The sequence below is a fragment of the Peromyscus californicus genome, unplaced genomic scaffold (genome assembly GCF_007827085.1).
Source record: "Peromyscus californicus insignis strain IS unplaced genomic scaffold, ASM782708v3 Scaffold_18__1_contigs__length_77618521, whole genome shotgun sequence".
NCBI lineage: Eukaryota > Metazoa > Chordata > Mammalia > Rodentia > Cricetidae > Peromyscus > Peromyscus californicus.
Genome location: NW_026294480.1, coordinates 67,355,746 through 67,376,277, shown reverse-complemented (window position 1 = coordinate 67,376,277; position 20,532 = coordinate 67,355,746). Strand labels below are relative to the sequence as shown.

At 39.3% G+C, this 20,532-nt stretch overlaps 1 long non-coding RNA gene across 1 annotated transcript in view; it reads right to left on the bottom strand.

Moving 5' to 3' along the window:
- Positions 1-20,532, bottom strand: part of LOC128113740 (uncharacterized) — a 55,281-nt gene that overhangs the window by 26,807 nt on the left and 7,942 nt on the right. The gene's annotated exons all lie outside the window — the stretch shown is intronic.

Here is a 20,532-nt window from a genome sequence, read left to right as displayed (position 1 = left end):
TCTGTATGGAGGTGAACTGTTTGAAACTGTTACTTTCTTATGTTAGTTTCTTGAGAACCTATCCTCTTCTCAACGGGATGATAAATTTCTGGAAGTATACCTACTCCTTTTGTTGATATTGTCACCAACTTTGCTACTTTTAGGAACTGAGGTAATTTTTCATAACAATAAAGTTATGCAAAATTGAATTGAATGCTATTTTTATTGTAATTTAATTTATATATACAAATACATGTACATGCACATATTTAAACTTCAAATTCATTTTTTCCTTATTCTGAATGCTGTACTATAAAATAATTTCAGATACATATATGTTATTTAATTTATGCAAAGGTAGAAATTGCTGTAAATTTTACTTTGTATACACAGGATTTCAATGATGTGTAGTCAGGTAAATAATTTTTTGTAATAAATGTTATTTCAAGATGGATAACTAAACTTTCAGATTAACAATTCGTGTTTTATTCTGTCCTAATATAGCTACATCTGTGATTAGTCAGAGTTTACCTGTCAGTTTTTGATGAGAGTTACAGAGTTACAGGGAAAAGAACTCAAAGTAGAAATGGTTAAAATTGCCATGATGTACATTTCTGTGTATGTTAGAAAGTGTCAGTCAGGTGGCACTGGGTTTGATGAATGGATACATTTTCATATGAATGGTTTTGACAAGAATTCCTTGACGAAGAAATATAAATTGTAAAAGTGCTACTTGGGTATAAGGACACATGTTTACAGATTGTAGTTAGGGATTATGCTGGTTTAGTAGATTATTGTTTGTATATTCTCCTCACCTCTCTCATCAAGGATAATTCTCTTTGTTACAGAGAGAGACCGACTACACAAAACCACAACCAACCAAAATGCAAAGTTGTGGGGACCAGGCACAATGATACATCTACAAAACAACTCCTGCACCTTAGGCCCTGAGAGCATTTTGAAAATGGGCATAAAAAGACTCTAAGAGCCAGAGGATTAAAAAGTTTGCTGTGAAATTATATCTTCTAGCAACATCAGAAGCTACACTCGCACCAACCTTCCAGCCAAATATGAGCTGAACAAGGAAAACACCAATGGACATGCCAAACTGGATTGGGAAAATCCCTTGAGACCTCAGCCCTATACAAAGAACTATAGACATCTGAGTCAAGCTGGAAATAGGAGCGGTGGGCCACCCTGGGAAAAAGCACATCAATTGGTTTCCAATGCCAAATGGTCAGCCATTAAAAACATGCATGCAAAAATAGTATATCAACTCAATGGGTTATATTTAACAATGTGTGTGTGTGTGTGTGTGTGTGTGTGTGTGTATGTGTGTGTGTGTGTGTGTGCAAATACATATATCCATTCAATGACAATTATTTAAAAAAAGAGAGCATGAATTTGAAAGAGAGTGGGGAGGTATATGGGAGGATTTGGAGGGAGAAAGGGTAAGGGAGAAAAGATGTAATTAAATTACAATCTCAAAAATAAACAAAAATGCTATTTGGTTACTGAGAGAGGGCGGATTACTCTTCCACAGGAATGAGCCCCTAATTAGTGATCCAATATCAATGGTGAGTCCTAAACATGTATACATACATGTAACCCTAAGTGGCCTCAGCAGGTTATACTTACGTATTTGTGTATGTGTGTGTGTGTGTGTGTGTGTGTGTGTGTGTGTGTGTGTGTGTATGTGTGTGTGTGTGTGTGTGTGTGTTTTAACAATAATGATTAAGGAAAAAGAGTCTGAGTTTGAGAGGATGAGGTTGTAATGTAGAAAGTGAGGGAAGAGAGTAAGAAGGGGAATCATGTAAATACAGTACATACGCATATATAAGAATTCAAAAATGCTACTTGGATATATAAGATTTCCCAACTAGTTCCTTTACCCTATTTTTATAAACTTCTGAAAAACAATCCTACCCCTACAATAAAAACTATGTTGTGGAGGCACTGTAAATAAATACCTAAGGACAAAGGTATAAACTAGGCAAGGTTTCCCAAAACAAGACAAAGGTGTTACCTCCAGAAGTTATGTGGACATTTTAACTTTATGTAGAGAGAAAGCATCTATTACCGGCCTCATCTATTAAATGTTCTATTCTTTGTGACATTTGTATTTAAACTGCTTGTATATTAAAAGATCTTTTTTTACAAAATGTCATCTTATCAGTGAAACACAGCAACTGTAATTATGAACTCCTAGGAGCTGTAGGTTTCTGAATTAGTTATACACAGGAGTAGTAGTTAGTATGCATGGATTAGTGGCTTAGGAGTCCCCACCCTCTAAACAATTTGCTACTGATAGATTTAAGGAAAGGGGAATCATTGCCTTCAATCCTGTTCCTACTAATGACTCCATCAAGCTTCAATAGTTAGTTCCAATCCATTTCTCACACAGACAGCCATGGTAAACTAACTCTTAAAACAAAACCAAAAGTTAGGAATCTGGTAAAGAGACTTCTGGATATGAGGAGGTGTTGATTGGCACCAGAGAGAGATAAAAGAGGGAGGGGAATTAGTAATCAGAATGCATTAGTTACAAGTATGAAGCTGTCAAAGATCAAACTGAATTAAGAAAAACATTTCCAAAAGTATTTTTGAGTGTGCAATCATGATAAATCTGTATTTATTAAAATGCCCCGAAGAACAGTACAAATTCTCAATTCCCAAATTCTCAAATTCCAAACTACTTCAGAGACACTGTAAGTGAAAAAATGGGCCATGATGTGAGAGGTGGGTTGGACTTCTCAGTTCTGTGATTTTTGAGCTATTAAAATCTCTGCATAGTAGCTTTCTCACCTACAAACTGATGGCAATAAGGGCATGAGTATTATGGGGTTAACTAACTGCTTTATGATTGGCTATAAGACCCTCTTCTAGCACTGTTAACTAGACCAAGAACCCATGGATGGGTAAAGCTTGACCTAGGGATCACCTGCTACCTACTCTTATGCTGCTAAATAGACTTAGTATCCAACTGCTCTCTAAATAATTATCTGAGTATCTACAGATCAGTGTAGCTCTTAACTCTCACCAGAGAAGCATCTTTATGCAATATGAAGATCCCCAAACTGGACAAATTGTGGAGAATAAGAGATTGTGGATGGCTCAGCTCTAAATAGGAAATCTATATCGCATCCTCCCCTCTGAAGGCTCAGGGGTCCTAGCAGAAGAGGAAGCAGCAAGACTGGAAGAGCCAGAGACTTCAGGGGACCCCTCTAAACTGAACTTTCCAAACACGACTGGCCTGTTGCTCACAGAGTTCACAGCAACTACAGGTGCATGTGCAAGTTCTAGTACAAGATCAAAGAAGTCCAAATTCAGCACAAACAGGGGCGGGGTCATCCCTATCTGAAGGCTACTGCTTGGGGCAGAGTTAGTATGCAGGGTTAATGTTCACATGATGTATGGTACTATGAGTTCTAAAGTTCCTTATTTCTGAATCAGAAATCTTTTTTTTTCTGCTACCAGAGTCTATAGTACAGTAGGGACGGTAATAGGTTAATTTATTAGCTTCTAAGGAGAGTAAAATGAAATCCCAGACATGATAGAATGAAATGAACTTTCTGTCTGAACCCTAGCCTAAGTATTACAGTCATTGAAAACTACTGTTTTCTAGTCCTTTCTAAGAAAAGCCCCCCTGCCTCCCAACTCCTTGCCAAACAGGATACCTGCACACTGATCTATTATGTAGGTCAATTCTTATCATTTTTAACTTACACATTTTATGATTCTGTAAATGATACATTGGAAGTTAGGTTAAGTATTGTATTATACTCAGACATTTTGAAAAATAATTTAGCCAAATAATGGGTTCACAACTGAAAATCCTTAAATTATGTCATGTAGAGATTGTATTGCATAGAATGCGAATAGCTGAGGTTTTGAGTAGATTTATTTCTGTACAAATTCTCCTTTCCCAAAGGCCTTGCTCCTCTTACAGAGAATTGGGCAGTTATGCTTGAAAGAAAATAAACACGAGCAACTTCAAATCTTAAGGTGAATTGCCTGAGTGCTTCCTCGTTGCAGTTCATGTGTGGTCTCACTCCCCTGCTCTCCACCACCCATTGGTCAATCAATTACAGGCAATCAGCAAAAAGTCGCAGCAGTAACCACCATGCAAAATGGCAAAGGGTTAAACTTTCAAGCCACGAGATGCCCATGAAAGGCACAGCCCCGGAATAACACACACTGAATTTCCATTCGAAGTCTGCTTGATTATCTTCACCACAAAACACTGCATGAAGGGCAAGATTCAATTAGGAGCAGGTTCTATTTTTCTAATTTTGTTTTGAAAATATAAGTAAATATTTTTTAAATTCTGGAACATGATTGAGCTGTGTCTTCACAGTTTTCTGAGCATCTCCAAATATGTGATGATAAAGTGGTGGGTCCTGTCATGGATGGGTGAAGATACTTCACTCATTTCTAATTCTCGGCAGAAGGTATTTTTTATTGATTTTTAAATTTTCTCCTTAATATTAGTGAACTATGAACATGGGTTAGCAATTCATATGCAAGATGCATAATAGAAAAGTGGTCTTTTCAGCACTGAATCTAATAATCACTTTGATTCCTAATAAAAGATCACTTCAAATTTCCAGTTACTTGTATATATGTATATTTTATACAAACATATGTACACATATACATACATTTGATACACATGCATACATATACATTCATATCGTTAAATTTCAGGTTATTTGATAAGCTTTATACCTAGATGTTGAGATCATTTTACACTTGTGTATGTACATTTGAACTTTTACAGTATACATTGTAAAAGTAAATACTTAGACTTTTTTCTGTTATATAGGAGCTATCAAGTCAAATATTACTAAGCTTTATGGGAAATAAAGAAAATAATTTGTCATTAGATTACAGGACTGCATACTTCAGAAAGTAAAGTAATTCATAAGCAATATACCTGTTTAGTATAATATATATTTACATACATATATAGGAATATCAATAAATTATTGTAAAATTTAGTAGGATAAGAGGTCACTTTTTATGGCTTTGACAGTGATAAAAGATTCATAAATAATTATGCTTGAAGATAGAATTTAAGGGTTGCTAATGAGCTCAGAATGTTTCTGAATCATTATTGCACAATTAATTTATTTGTTCTAGCAATGCTTCCCACAACATGTGTACTCTTTTAATTGTGTTTCCAGAAACACTTCTGATAAATACAAGTTGTCTTTATCTTAAAGTATGTAATATTTCTCATAAAATTCTACCATTCTGGTTCTGAATTTTCAAACTCTTTGTGTTTATAGGAAAAATATTTATGTGAAGTAGTACACACACACACACACACACACACATATATATTAAATGAAAGCAAAATTTTAACAAAATTAATACACATTCATTAAGTTTCACTTTCATGTTTGAAAACAAAATCTGAGTTACTGAGTTACTATTTATACAGTGAGGCAAGCACACCTAAACTTCTGTAATGTGACAAGTTTGTATATGGGGACATGTTTGACCAAGATATTGAGCATTTCCTAGGTCTCAGAGGGGTTGCGTCATCCCATTTTATGAAGACCATCCAAAGAAGCAGTAATGACTATTTGTCTAGTTGTATCAGCGTCAATTGCTTTCTACAGATTTTGAATTGCACGAACCATGTGTGTGGCCGCTTTCAATCAACGTGATGCCCGAGCCGTGTGTATGTTGGACCACTCAACTTCCTGCCTGTTTGGGTCTAGATTAGGCAGAGGTGAGGATTTAAGGTCTTCTCATGTCCTTCAAGGCTGTATGCAGAGCCCCAGGAGCATTTACTTCCCACTCCCACGCATGTGCTCTTTTAGATACTTAAAAATATATCACATCAATCTGAAGCCTCCCAGTACACCACATTTTCCATTGTTTTATTTTATGCTTTTATGTTAGCCTAATATTTGCCTCCATGATTATCTATGGCCTGAAACATCTGTGATGTTCAGCTCTTGTGTGATATTTTGATTGCATTCTGATGTTCCCAAGACTGCCAATAAACTTTGCTTTGAATCAGAGGGTGGAGATAGCTACTAGCTGACCAAAATTAATCATAGAGGTTTTGGAGGACTGAGGATAGACAGAAAGACACAGGAAGTAGTAGGGCAGGGCTTAGAGAGGGTCTCAGCCCTTTTTGCATTGAGGAGAGAGAGAGGGAGAGAGAAACAGAGAGAGAGAGAGAGAGAGAGAGAGAGAGAGAGAGAGAGAGAGAGAGAAGAAAGATTGAGAGGAGGTCACTGGTTGCTTCTCCACTGCTTCTTTGATCATTCAGGTTCTTACCTGATATCTGACTCCCAAGCTTTTATTGATAAAGAATAATTGATAAATGCTTCATTCAGCCATTGCTGCTGTGCTAATTGTTTTTAGCAATTTTCTCCAAAGAAAAGGCTGTTTTCACTAGGCAAGTTTCAACCCGGTGAAATAAAGCTAGCCTTGTGAGTGGAATCTTCTCTCACTAACCATCAGATATGGGAAATAATGACAAGTCTCTGGGTATGTGGTTTGAAGCAGTTCAACCCTTGGCCTCAGAGGGTTGCCTGGGTTGCCAGGGGTCTGCTGGATTTCCTTTGACTATGACTTCTGAATTCAAAGTAACCTGTAGGTGAGATGAAATGCTGAGATAAGGCAAATTAAACAGTCCTAAAAGTTCACTGTTTTTTTTTTTTCATTTTAGCAAGATTCAGCCATGCTCTCATTTACTTACTGTAAGCCTTTAGTTTTCAGAATTCTGAAAAAGATCCCCTGACAATTTCAACATTGCTCTCATTGTTTCTGTAGAGGGAAGAACATTAGAGACCCTTATTTTGCCATGTTCATTGACACTGTTTTCTTATTCTATATGTCATAACATTATAGTTTGTTTCTATTGAAATAGTAACACTATTGAATGCTTATTTTCATAAAACTTAGGTTGCATTCAACATATTTAAAAATCAAGGCTCCTAGTTTTATGGGAGAATAATTGTATAGGTTCAGTACTAAGAAGCCTAAGCTATTGTAAAACACAAATGTGGATGCAATATCGTATCTACAGAACCAAAATAATTAACTATCATACAAAGAAAGAAAAGGTGAGAGCATAATGGAAACTATAGACCAACTTATGCTCCCACCTGGTATGCTTACCAGGATTATTATAAAGTAGCAAGCAAAAATAAGTTGTGTTTAATAATTTTCATAAGCCACCCACCTCAAGTTTCTTCTCAAACATAACTATTTATCATGCATTTATCTATTTAGTCCATAGTCAAGCCAACCACAGCAGTAAATATCAATTCCTAAACCAATGGCTCACACTTGCTCAATATAAATGTTATAAATCACCGCAGCTGATTGCCAGAGAATATGGACACAGGTGCAAGTGTATAACTATTATGGGCTGAATTCTGTTACATCCCCAAATTCATATGTTGAAATTGTAACCTACAGTACTTTAAAAGGTGACTATACTTAGAGACAGGATCTTGGCTATGTGAGTAGGCCTTCCTCCAGTATAATTACTGTTCTTGTAAGAAGAAAGGACAAGGATCCAGATGAAACAGAAAAGAGACTATGTGGAGACAAGGGAACTGCACTGAGCATGGTAAAAATGCCTTTTAGACATGTAAAAATAGCTCAGTCAGGATCCCCACTACACTCAAGGCTGCACCTGATAGCCAGAACCTAGCAACATCACTCACGATAACCAGACACAGTCCTAGACCCCATCATGCCCACTAGACAGTATATAAGCAGAGACCAAGAGCAATGCTCTACTCTGCTCATTTGGAGAGATGCCACCTTGTTTGCCCTGTGGCAGGATAGTCTCCCCCAAGATCCTGACTCTCAAATCAGAGACTTCTGTTAAAGACTGAAAGGATGATAAACGGCCCTGGTTACCACGTGGAAAGGTCACGGTCACAACAGAACCCAGTGTTAGTTTTTAGAGCTTTATTAGGAGGGAAAGGGGGATGAGGGGAAAGAAGAGAGCCAGGCCTGAAGAGAGAGAAAGATGGTGGGGGTGGGGAGCAGAGCAGGAAACAGAGGGAGAGCAGAGAATGTGGGGTCTGCATCTGGCGTTTAAGGTGCGTATGTAGCCGCTAGTGCACATTGATGATGTAAGACGCAAGACTGCATAAGACCCTGAACAGCACATTTACAGGAGTGAGGGCAAGATACTAACAGACTGGACCTCACCTTCAATTAAGATAACATCACACAGGTGATCGGGCTTGAGGAGATAGGGTTAGGACTGTAGTTTAAGATATTTAGAGTGTGAACCTAGTGTGGTGAACCTCAGCATAATAAAACTTTTGTTGTACTGACTATGTGTATCTACCTTCTTGCTTAGGACAGTTGGTGTAGTCAGCAGGATCTTAGACAATCCCTAGAAAAGGTGAAACTGAGGTGGCTTATTGCTATTCCAAGGGCATCCCCAGACTTGTCCCAGGGAGAAAGGGGAATTCCTGACTATAGGACTTCTCTCCATGAAGGTACAGGCTTCTGCCTTAAGACTGGGTAGTGGAGAGATTGTTTTGGGAAGGAAGAACCAGAACTCTGAGGAGGAACCTCTGTGGCAGGAACTCCCCCACAAAGCTACAGGCTTCTGCATTAAGACCAGGAAGCAGGAGCAGCTTGCTCAGAGTTATGGGAGAGACTGGATAGTGAAGAAAATAATAAGCAAGACAGGTCTTCTTAAACATGAAATGCTGGTAAACCAGACCTACTCTACCGGCAACCTAAATTGATACTTCAGAAAAAGAGACGTCAAATGCCTCTATTATTTGGCAAACTGACTAAATGCAGAGACTAATAACAGAAATTAAGAAAAACTAATGTAAAGGGTAAGAACTGTCTCGAGGGCAGATAGAACAGAACACGTGACTTGGTACAACAAAAGTTACCTAGGCTCAAGAAGGAACCTAAGGTTGATATTCCATTATCCACCCCAGTGGCCACTGATCCCTTATTAGAGAGGGCAGATCCTTCAGAGGTACCTGTGTATGATGGCTATTCTTGGTTGTCAGCTTGACTATATCTGGAGTGAACTATAATCTAGAAATGGAGGGCACACTTGTGATCCAGATCTGGAGGCAAGAAGACAACATGCCTTTGACGTGGGTCTTGAGGCGGGAAGGCACACCTTTAATCTGGGCCACACCTTCTGCTAGAAGGACAGTGGAAGAAGGAAGGGGGTGTGCTCCTTCTTTGCCTGCTTGCCCTCACCTTGTCAACACATCCATTTCTTCACTGGCATTGGAGTCTACTCAGGATTCTAGCGTACACAGAAGACCAGCTGAGTCACCCAGCCTCTATTAGTTCAGTGGCTCTAGAGAAGCCTGACCAACACACTAGGTTTTTATGCAAAATAATTAAAGACATTGAGTCCAATAGAGTAAAAGCCAACTGCTAGCTAGGAACTTGGCAGAAAGAAGATGTAGAAACAACCCATTCAGAGGATTGGAGGCATGTGCTAAGGGCCCAGTCAGATGCCCCAATGACACCAAGATCTCTCTACCAGTAACTGCCAGTAAGGTTAAGGCTACTTCTAGCTATGTAACCAATCATACTCATGTGACCACTGAAGTTGAATCCAGACCATTTACAAGGACAGAGCTGCAGCAAACAAGACAAGATTTTGCACAAAGAGGAGATGAAGATGCATCCTATGTAGGGAGCAGATACAGTGACACTAACCTCAGAAGAAATGAAGGGAATCAAAGGGATTCTAGAAAATCACCACATATTTGAAGGTCTTGAACAGATTTTAGATATAGTCAGAGGTGAAACCCATCCTTTATTGGATTGAGTAATGGCTGCATGGAGGCAGGTTTTTCCCACAATTGATCTAACTCAATTCAAGGCAGAAGGACAATGGAAAAACATGAAAGAAGCAATAGAACTGGCTAGAAAGTAGGGTATACTTTACTTAATTTACCATAACAGCCCCAAACCACAGGTGCCACCGCTGCTCCCTGGCATGAGGAAAATCCTAATTAAGGGTGCCCTTCCACACTTGAGAACGAGATTGACGTCAACTCTGGCCAATAGCCAAACAGTTGGAGAAGCTATTAACTTCTTCAAACAGACGAGAGAACTGGAGACAGATAGGATAGTATCCCTTCAGTCAAATGTACAGAATCGAACCAAATCACCACCACCGAAAAATTCACCTAAAAAGTGTCTCTATTTAGTCAGATGTCAGGTAAGACCACAGCCAAGACCCAACCCTAAATTCTTTCACATAATAGGGGATATAAGACCTTTTTGGAAGACAAGATCAGATAGCAATAACACAGCCAGACCCAAGGAGGAGGATTCAGAAACAGATTCCTAGGCAAAAAAAATAGTGTATGGAATCAACAGCCCTGGAATCAAGGAAGGATGTCAAACCCTTCATATAGATGCCAGCAAAGAGCAGGGGAATGATCCAAGCGACCATTGACTGATAGATACAGGGAGTCAAGTGACAATTTGCAAATTGCCTATCCACCTTATCAAACCCCCAAATTATGTAATTATTGAGGAAATAGCAAGAAAACCATTTAAAGCAGGAATAGAAAATATAGAATTGCTATTATATAATGTCTCTGTAAATATACCCACAATACTTACACAAGCACCTAATTGTTCACTGGGGACGAATGTCATACCTAAATTATTTCCTCAATGGCATTGCATTAAAAATATTAAACTCTTGGGTTGTTGTAGCACAAATCTTAAAAGGTCTTATTAATAAAAACAAACCTGGAGCCAGGTACTGGGGTGAATGTTGAAAGATCAGAGAAGCAGAACAAGCCACAGCCACCTCACCTTGCCAATTCCTCAGCTGATCCTGTTTCCTCAAACTGGAAGCCTCTGATTCCTCATCTGGAATGGATCTCAGCTGAACTGCTGCTAAAAGCCTATAAGCTTAACCAGGCTCTAGTTCCTGGTTTTCACACCTTATATACCTTTCTGCTTTTTGCCATCACTTCCTGGGATTAAAGGTGTGAGTTACCATGCCTGGCTATTTCCATTGTAGCTTTGAACTCACAGAGATCCAAATGGATCTCTGCCTCCCAAGTGATAGGATTAAAGGTGTGTGTGCCACAATTTTCTGGCCTCTATGTCTATCTAGTGGCTGTTCTGTCCTCTGACCCCAGATAATTTTATTAGGATGCACAATACATTGGGGTAACAATATATCACCACAGGTTGTAACATCATCCAAGTAAAAATTCCTCCTATAGAACTCCCTGAAATTAAGGAATAATTTACCAAACAATACCCTATCAAGGGAGGTGATGAACCCATAACTGACCCTGTAAATAAATTATTGAAGGAAGATGTTGTTAAACCCACACAACCCTTCAACTTCAATAGTCCTGTTTGGCCAGTAAAGAAGCCAAATAGTCAATGGAGATTCACAGTAGACTATAGGAACAACAAACAAATTAACTAAGAATAAAGTGTGATATTGGTGACTTAACCTACTACATCTTGGATGGATTCCTACCAGAATACTGGGACCATAGACACTTCATCCTAAACCTCACATAAAATACACTAGGAACGCATTCTATGCTTAATATGCTCATTGTGAATCTATTGGGAATACAGTTTGGTATAGCTATTGTGAGGAGTGGAGAATAGCTAATGCCCATTTTGCACCAATTTTGAGATCCACAGTCACCAAAGACCCAGAGGAAGCTAAAAACCACCAATTTTAAGGAAAGAAACCCACTGAATAGCCATTTATCACAGATTTGGAGGAATATCACAGCAGCAGCATCCATCTACAAATGCCACCAGAGAGAAATATCTCTGAAATCATCCTTCTACCTTATAGTGAAAAGCAAGGGAGAATAAGGTTTGAGATGCCAGACATGGAAGACTTTAACCCAGGGAATCAAAGAAGGCAGCTTGCATGCATCACTGATAGAGGAAGATGGGACAAGAACAACAAATTCTTCACAGCCCACTGAAGGCAGCATTTGTCAACCCCCCTTGCACCCCACCAATGGTTACCAAAGCACCCATGATGATGCTGCAGCTTATCCTACCTGTAAGACTTCTAACTACCTGGGATCCAGAAGATCTCTCTCACTCACCTTCAACCTCAAATCATCGCTCCCACCTCAAGAACTCTGCTCTGAGCCTGAATTTACGAGAATACCAATCTTCTCCTACTCCTCAGGAAATAGGTTTGCTTCAAGAAAACCTTTACAATTGATGCTTACTGGAGATATGTTGGTTGGCTCGTTACATGGAGCTGCCATAGCATCTTCTGTTAGACATCAATGAAGATATAGTAGACATCAGAAATCTTACTGAACAACCAACATTGACTATTAATGCCTTGTCTAATGGACTAGCTACTATTTACAAACTGATTATAGGCCTTCATCTGGAAATAAATTTATTAAAGCAATTGTTGACAGATACTAACAAATACTCAGCTGAAAATCTGAAGGGACTAGCTGTAGCCAATCAGATCTCCAAATTATCTGCTACAACTTATTCAGGGGAACAGAAAAGAGAAGAACGTATCCTGCTGGGTCCCAGCCTGACTATCAAACAGTCCTTGAAGGGAGGAGTGAGGATTAGGAAATAATAGAAAAAAGAAAAAGACAGAGACACAGAAAGCATTGGAAGGGCTCTGGGTCAATACCACAGTTGCCCCAGCTTATTCCTCAGGAGCTTTTCACATACCAACAAAGGGAGAGGCAAAAGACCTCCACCTCTCAAGGACTAAGTACAGTTGAGTGTAAACACTTCCTTAGTTCTCAAAACATCTAGTAGCCGTGTCTTACGGCAAAACATCCTGTAATTAGGCCTTGATAACCATGCCTTTAGGCCAAAACATACTATTATTCTTCCTTGTGGGGCAAAACAAGCTCAGACTCTGACCTTGAGTCTAGATGGTATAAGACCACATGATGGAGTCTCTGTGGGCTCCCACAGTATCTAAGCAAGACTCATTTTTCAAAGAGTAGAGGCAAAGAGAAAAGGCTTTTCAAAGCCTTTTCAAGAGAAAGGCTGTATCAGCTCTTTTCTACAGGATTTGGAACAGAAATGGTAGTGTACAGGACTCTACTGGACCCAACACAAACCTCTTGGTCTGAGCATGGATTCTGCAAAAAACGTTTACTCTTAGTCTACATGGACAATGCAGTACCAGCTTATCACACACACCCATTGCCTAGGAAACTTGAGAATGGATTTGTTATTCTCACTGATTCTTTCCTATGGACTAGTTGGACTAATACAAAGGATGTCTACTACCCAGAGGAACATATCAGCTCACTTGTGGCCAACACCTTTTTGGCCACCCATCCTTTGTCCAATGAGCTCCAAATACCAGAACCGGTCTTTGCAAACCAACTCACACACATTGGCAATGAAATATTTACTGTGTGCTCCATGAAGCCCTTCAATTCCACAACTGACAGCTATAACATCACCATGAACACCTTGGACTCCACTTTTTATTCCACAGAACCTGCTTGTATGGCTATATACAACGCTATTAGAATTACGGTTCATTTCTCAGAACAGGTAAACATGTTCAAGATCTCTAGCCTACTGTTTGCCCAGAGACATGTTTTTGATGCAGGTGGCCTATATAAAGATGAACACAAAGATGACTTGCTAGGAAAGGCTAGGAAAGACATTAATGACAGTTCCATTGTTCTCTCCTTCAACACACCACAATTACATTCAGTGGATTATGAGATTACTAGGGATATTGAGACCCTGGTACTACAGAGAGAGTCCTGCTTTTATCAGCTGTACTCACTATTGCTTATAACCATAAAGCTAGAAACCTTAAAAAATGCCCTTTATTTGATGTTGAAAGGACCAAGCAGATGCTATAACAGGCTGCTCAGTCTTCTCTCAGAGATCAGGCCTCAGTTTCAGTTTCCTGAGACTTGAGCAAGCAGTTTCTGGGAGGGCCATGAACAAAAGACTGCTCAAAGTTCAGCCAGATGTTTACTTTCTGGGGCCCCTCACCAACTTAGAGTTATGTGCAGTACGTGCTTGGCCAGCCAACCCCCATGGTGGCTCAAGTACAAAGCCTGGGACTTGTGCTGAACTGCCCCCAAAGTAATAAATTGTAACCACTAACCAGTAAATTCAAAGGTTACATACCCTCACCCAATTAAAAGAGAACAGAGATAAAAATAAACCAATCCGAGTTGCACCCGTGCAAAATTCCCCCAACCCCCCCTGAAGGCTTGTGGATTTTGCCTTTAAAAAGCTAGCCACACAAAGAAAAAGCAAGTTCCTCCTGGCTTCATGACTACGAGTGAGTGCTTTGGATCGAGCTTCCCTGTCCGCGGCTTGTAAACAAACAGAAATAAACCATGCTAATTGCATTCTGAACCTAAGGTCTGTGGTGGTTGTCTTTGGGGTTCTAATCTGGGCATAACAATGTGATTGGTAGGATATTTGGATTTGGCTATACTTGCTTCCCCACATGGAACTTATTTCACTGGATAAAGAAGAGCTTTTGGCTTTCTATATACATTATATTGGCCCTTTTGGCATGTAAACTCTTTATGATTGTTATGGGCTTATTTAATAAACTTAGTTTTAGGAGAAACTATGACAATGAGCTCCAGAGACTACTATCCCACCGCAAGGAACAAACCAGCCATGTATGATTCGGGCAGACACATTTATACAAACCATGATTGAAAGAACTTCTTCAGGAGATGTTTTATCTCTGTGGTGACACCTCAGGCCAGGTATATTGTATTCCAGATTCTTGGTTCTACTCCACCAAGTAGTTGCCATTTTTGCCAAAAGAGATGGTCTATGCCGGGCAGTGGTGGCACATCACTTTAATCCCAGCACTCAGGAGGCAGAGTCAGGCAGATCTTTGTGAATTCGAGGACAGCTTGGTCTACAGAGCGGGATCTAGGAAAGGTGCAAAGCTACACAAAGAAACTCTGTCTCGAAAAACAAAAAAAACAAAAAAAACAAAAAAAAAAAAAAGAGAGAGATGGTCTGTATACATTGGTCTTAGACTGGAGATGGATGCCTCTGGAGACTCACCAAACTTCCTGATGCTTTACATTCATCACTTGCTTTTTCATAATATTAGCATACACAAAACTGAGAAACAACATTGGAAGCTAATTATGAAGCTTACTGGACTCTTAGTTGTTCTTTTCATTAATAAAAGAAGAAACACATGACTCATGGCCATGACCCACATGCTCCTACTCGACTCTCATCAAGTTAGGATGATGCTTTTTTATGATTGACTTAGCACAGAGTCCTACAGTTCCAACTCTGCTATGCCCCCTTTATTCAACAACATTTTTTTAAACATGATTGTATCATCTTTTATTTCTGAATGTGTTTTTCAACTTAGTGCATACCAAACCTGGAGAAAATATAAATTTTGGAAGATACGTATATGCCATAGGGATCATGGCAATATTCTGTGATTTACCTTGTTTTGACCATTTTGCTTAATAATTATATGTTTGAGTGCCTGAGGTTTATTTATTTTGCATTTATTTATTTATTAGAGATTGGAATATTTGTTATATGCTTTCGTCTTTTCCTGTTGTGGTATGAATTTGCAAATTACTGTGAAATCGTTAAAAATTTTATATGTGATTCTCATGGACACTGTGCATGCCTCAAGGACCGGGAGATGGAAAGTAATGAGCATAGTAAAAAAATGTCTTTTATACATGTGAAAATGATAGTGAAATACATGCAAAGAATGTAATAAGCATGGTAAAAAATACCTTTCAGACATGTAAAAATAGCTCAGTCTGCCAGGCGGCAGTGGCGCATGCCTTTAATCCAAGCACTCAGGAGGCAGAGCCAGGTGGATCTCTGTGAGCTTGAGGCCAGCCTGGGCTACCAAGTGAGTTCCAGGACAGACACCAAAACTACACAGAGAAACCCTGTCTCGAAAAAACAAAACAAAACAAAAAAATAGCTCAGTCAGGATTCCTACTACACTCAAGGCTGCATCTAATAACCAGAACTCAGTGACATCACTCACTCATGATAACAAGACACAGTCCTAGACCCCATCATGCCCACTGGACAGTATATAAGCAGAGACCAAGAACATTGCTCTGCTCTGCTCTGCATCTGGAGAGATGCCAGCTTGATCTGCCCTGTGGCAGGAGAGTCTCCCCCAGATCCTGACCCTCAAATAAGGGACTTTTGTTAGAGACTCGTCCTGACCTTTAACTAAGATGTCTCACACAGGTGAACAGCCTTGAGGAGATAGGCTTAGGACTGTAGTTAGGGATATTTAGAGTGTGAACATAGTGTGAGGACCCTCATTATAATAAAATCTAACTTTTGTTATACTATGTGTTTCTACCTTCTTGCTGGAGACAGGGACACTGCCTGATAACCCAGACAAGGAATATCAGAAGAACCAAGCATGCTGATCATTGACTTCTCCCCTCCAGGGCTGAGGAAAATGCATTAATATTGTTTAAACCACCCAGTCTCTGATATTTTATTAGAGGAGTTCTAACAGACAAAACCATTTGTGGGTATGTAATATTTGCCCATGCCACATTTTCATCTGTTCTTGTCATTTAATCAGAATGACATCGTTTTCAATAAAATCATTATAAATTACAGATCTGAAACCCGAATGACACTTCTTTCCCTCTAAATGACCCACATTCCCATCACCCACATTTTGATGATAATTATTGTAGTGTTCATAAATGTTTTTAATCTCCCCAGTGGAGTTTTCTTCTGGGTTTTGATTACTTTGTAAATCCTGGGCAAAACGTTACAATAAGATTAGCTGAGATACGTTTGTCTCCCTTGTTTTCTGTTTTCCTGTCCGCTGAGATGTGGCACCCACCCTGCTTTCACCTCAGGTCAGGCTGCAGGCTTCACTGTGGAAGCAGGTCGCTGTAGAAGTTGTGACTCTCTTCAGTACCTCTGAGCTACTGAACCTTAGTGCCTCCAATTCCAAGTCCAACTGCATGTACTGAGAGAGGACCTTTCCTGTGGTTTGATCTGCTCAGGTGGTTTTCAGCCCTATGTGAGTAGTGAGGCTGCTCGAATCCTGTGCTCTGCTGTAGACAGACAATGTAGGTGGAGACATACCCACTTGACCCTCTGCCCTGTGATCTGCCATACGGAGTCTCTTACAAACACTCAAATAGCTTGAAGATTGGAAAATTGATACATCTCAACTCCACTATAGAGAATTACATCTGTACCCAATCATATGTGGAGACTGTTTTAAGTTAAATTATTTTAAAATGGAAATACTTGAACCATAATTTTATTTATTTCTTTGTTCATTTTTTTTCTCATTTTATGAGGACATTGTTTTTAGTTAAATTATTTTAAGACAGAAATACTTGAACAATAATTTTATTTTTTAAAGCTGTTTCCTCAGCTCATTATTATTTATTTTGGAGGGGAAGACAAATCACTTTCTTGGCGTTAAGCTGATCTCCTTCCCCAACCCCTTAGATCATCTTGATTTAAGGGGATTGTTCTGTTCTCAAAGGCTTAGGCAAATTATAAACAGTAGATATAAAAAGTTGGCCATGTTTAAAGGGCATCGTTTCCACACACATGTACTCAGATACTCTGGAAGTCAATTGTGTCAGGAAATGGGGAAAAAGCATGGAAAACTATTAAGATTTTATTAAACACACTAAAGCCTTGAGTACCAATTTATAACATTTGTATTGAGCAAGTGTGGGCTGTTGTTATAGAAATTGACATTTACTGTTGTGATTGGCTATGACTATTATCTAAACAGATAAATGTCTGGGTTTGAAATATCTCCTATATAAATAAATTTTGATTAAAAACATTTTAAGAGCCAATATAAACAAACCGGTACCAAACAAATTATTTTATAATATAGCAACTTAGACTTGGAGATTGCATTTTCTTTTTTATCACCACAACAATTATTGGTAAAACAGATAGAATGAAGCATAAATGGCTTTGTCTGGGTATTTTTTTTTTAAACTAGGATTCTGATTTAATAAGTCATTTAGACTTGAAAAATCAGTGGGCACCCAGAAGAGAGCCCGGATAAGTAACTTCTTTTGTTTCACTTATTTACTTTTAATCTCAATTTCCCCAGTGATGCCTAGAACATGTCATTCCTATTGGAACCCACTGGGTAACACGGACCTCCCAAGGCAGTTAATGCTATGCATGAGCCTTCCCAGTTCTTGGAGGGGCTGTCCTGCTGGGGAACTTCACATTCTGAAAGTCCATAGGCTTAGGATTCGCTCTCAGAAGCAGTGACTTGGTGCCATGCTGTACATTTCCCCTGCTCTTAGATTCATTTTTTTTACCAGTTAAGGAACCCTCTATTTATTTTGACCAGTTATACTTACTTCAAAGACAATAAGAATTCAAATTTGGAAAAGAAAAAAAATAGAAAATGAATACATAAATCTTCAGAAAACTTAGTGTCTTAGCGTTTCTATTGCTGTGAAGATACACCATGATCATGACAACACTTATAAAGGAAAACATTTAATTGGGGCTGGCTTACAGCTTCAGAGGTTAAGTCCATTATCACTATCATCATGGCAGAAAACAAGGCAGTGTGCAGGTAAATATGGTGCTGGAGAGGTAGCTGAGAATTCTACATCTTGATCTGCAACAGGAAGTGAACTGTGTCCCACAGTGGGCATAGCTTGAGCATATGAAACCTCAAAGCCCACCCCTACAGTTACATACTTCCTCCAACAAAGCTACACTTACTCCAACAAGGCCACACCTCCTAATAGCACCACTCCCTATAGACCAAGCTTTTAAACACATGAGTCTATGTGGGCCATTCCTACTCAAAGCACCACACTTAGCATCAGGTTTCTTGAAGCAGTGACACTTTGTTAGTTTTAAAAGGGTCAATGGTCTCAGTTTGGATTCTGTTCAGCAGGGTACTGGCTGACAAAAATATCATCAAAGAGGCAGTAGGCAGGCTAGAGCAGTGCTCCTCTCTCTGTAATGCAAGTATGAAAAGCCTAGCAAAGCATTCATAAAGTGTAAGACTGCACAGAATGCACTTGTGAAGTCAATTTGATCTGAGAGGGCTCAATTTACGCATTTATTTGAGAAGATAGTGTGCCAAGTGACTTTCCTATCACTTCTAGCTTTTGCATTTGTAATTTAATGGATGTATGCATTGTAGGTATTAAGGAAAGAATAAATGTAGTTAGTAGCTAATTATGAATGCTTGTTTTCTTTTTTAAGGTGGGAGAAGGATGCAATTTGGGTCTTAAGAAAAGACAATATTTGTGCTGGTATTAAGAGAGAACAGCAGGAGGAAGTGAACATGTAGAAATATATGCAGGCAGCGGAGAAATCACTGGGAGGAGATGGTGGCAGTTAAATGGAAAATTAATACATCTTCAGATACGGGAGAGCCTTGAAATGCCAGCTGAACAATTTGAATCAATAACTCAGGAAGCCAAATTCTATGGCATACACTTTCTATCAGAAAAGGGAGGTAGCATAAAAAGGCATTTTAGAAAATTAGACAGAATTGGTAAAAATAAAAGTAAATGGAGTGGAAACACAGAAATCAGCTCAGAAGTTACTGAAGAGATGTGACATGGATGAGCAAGATCTAAATTCAGGGCAGTGGGAGTGGAAAGACAAGGCAAAGGATGAATTTTGCCAAAATATGATGCTGATAATCATGACACAGAGGGCTGACAATACTGAACTCAGTCCAAGCTGCTCAAGGTGATCAGATCTATAGAAAGTTCTCTTTACTCTGCTCCTGAGGAATTTTAGGGTCAAGATACATAGGATTTTTAATGTGCACAAAGAGCAAATTGATCCTGAGTGCCTGGTGGAAGATCTCACAGGTACCTAGAGCTATAAAGAACCTAAGCAACCCAGAAGCAGGAGCCTGGTCAGCTAAGAGGTGAGCAGATATGATAACTATAACTAAAAATGATGGATGTAGCTAGAGTTTTCCTGCCTGGTCCACAGTCAGGACAAATCTCTGTCACCCGCCAGTCCCACAGCCATCAGACCTAACCAAGTAAACACAGAGACTTATATTGGTTACAAACTGTATGGCCGTGGCAGGCTTCTTGCTAACTGTTCTTACAGCTTAAACTAATCCATTTCCATTAATCTATACCTTGCCACGTGGCTCGTGGCTTACTGGCATCTTCACATGCTGTTTCTCATCATGGCGGCTGGCAGTGTCTCTCTGACTCAGCCTTCCACTTCCCAGCTTTATTCTCCTCCTTGTCCTGCCCACACTTCCTGCCTAGCCAATGGCCAATCAGTGTTTTATTTGTTGACCAATCAGCAACACATTTGACATACAGAACATCCCACAGCAGATGGAGCCATCTTTCTTCCCCCAAGGGCTGATCTGTTCACATCTCATAGTCTCCCTTGACAAGCTCATATAATTGTTTAGTTTCAGTTCTCCAGCCTAGGACTGTGTCCTGCAAGCAAGGTTGGTGTCCTTTAGCCCCAATAAATATAAACGTAGAACTTGAGCATCTGATTAGGTCTGTGAAGAGGCTGTAATGAGAAAATGGAAGGGAGCCAAGGGGCACAAACTTG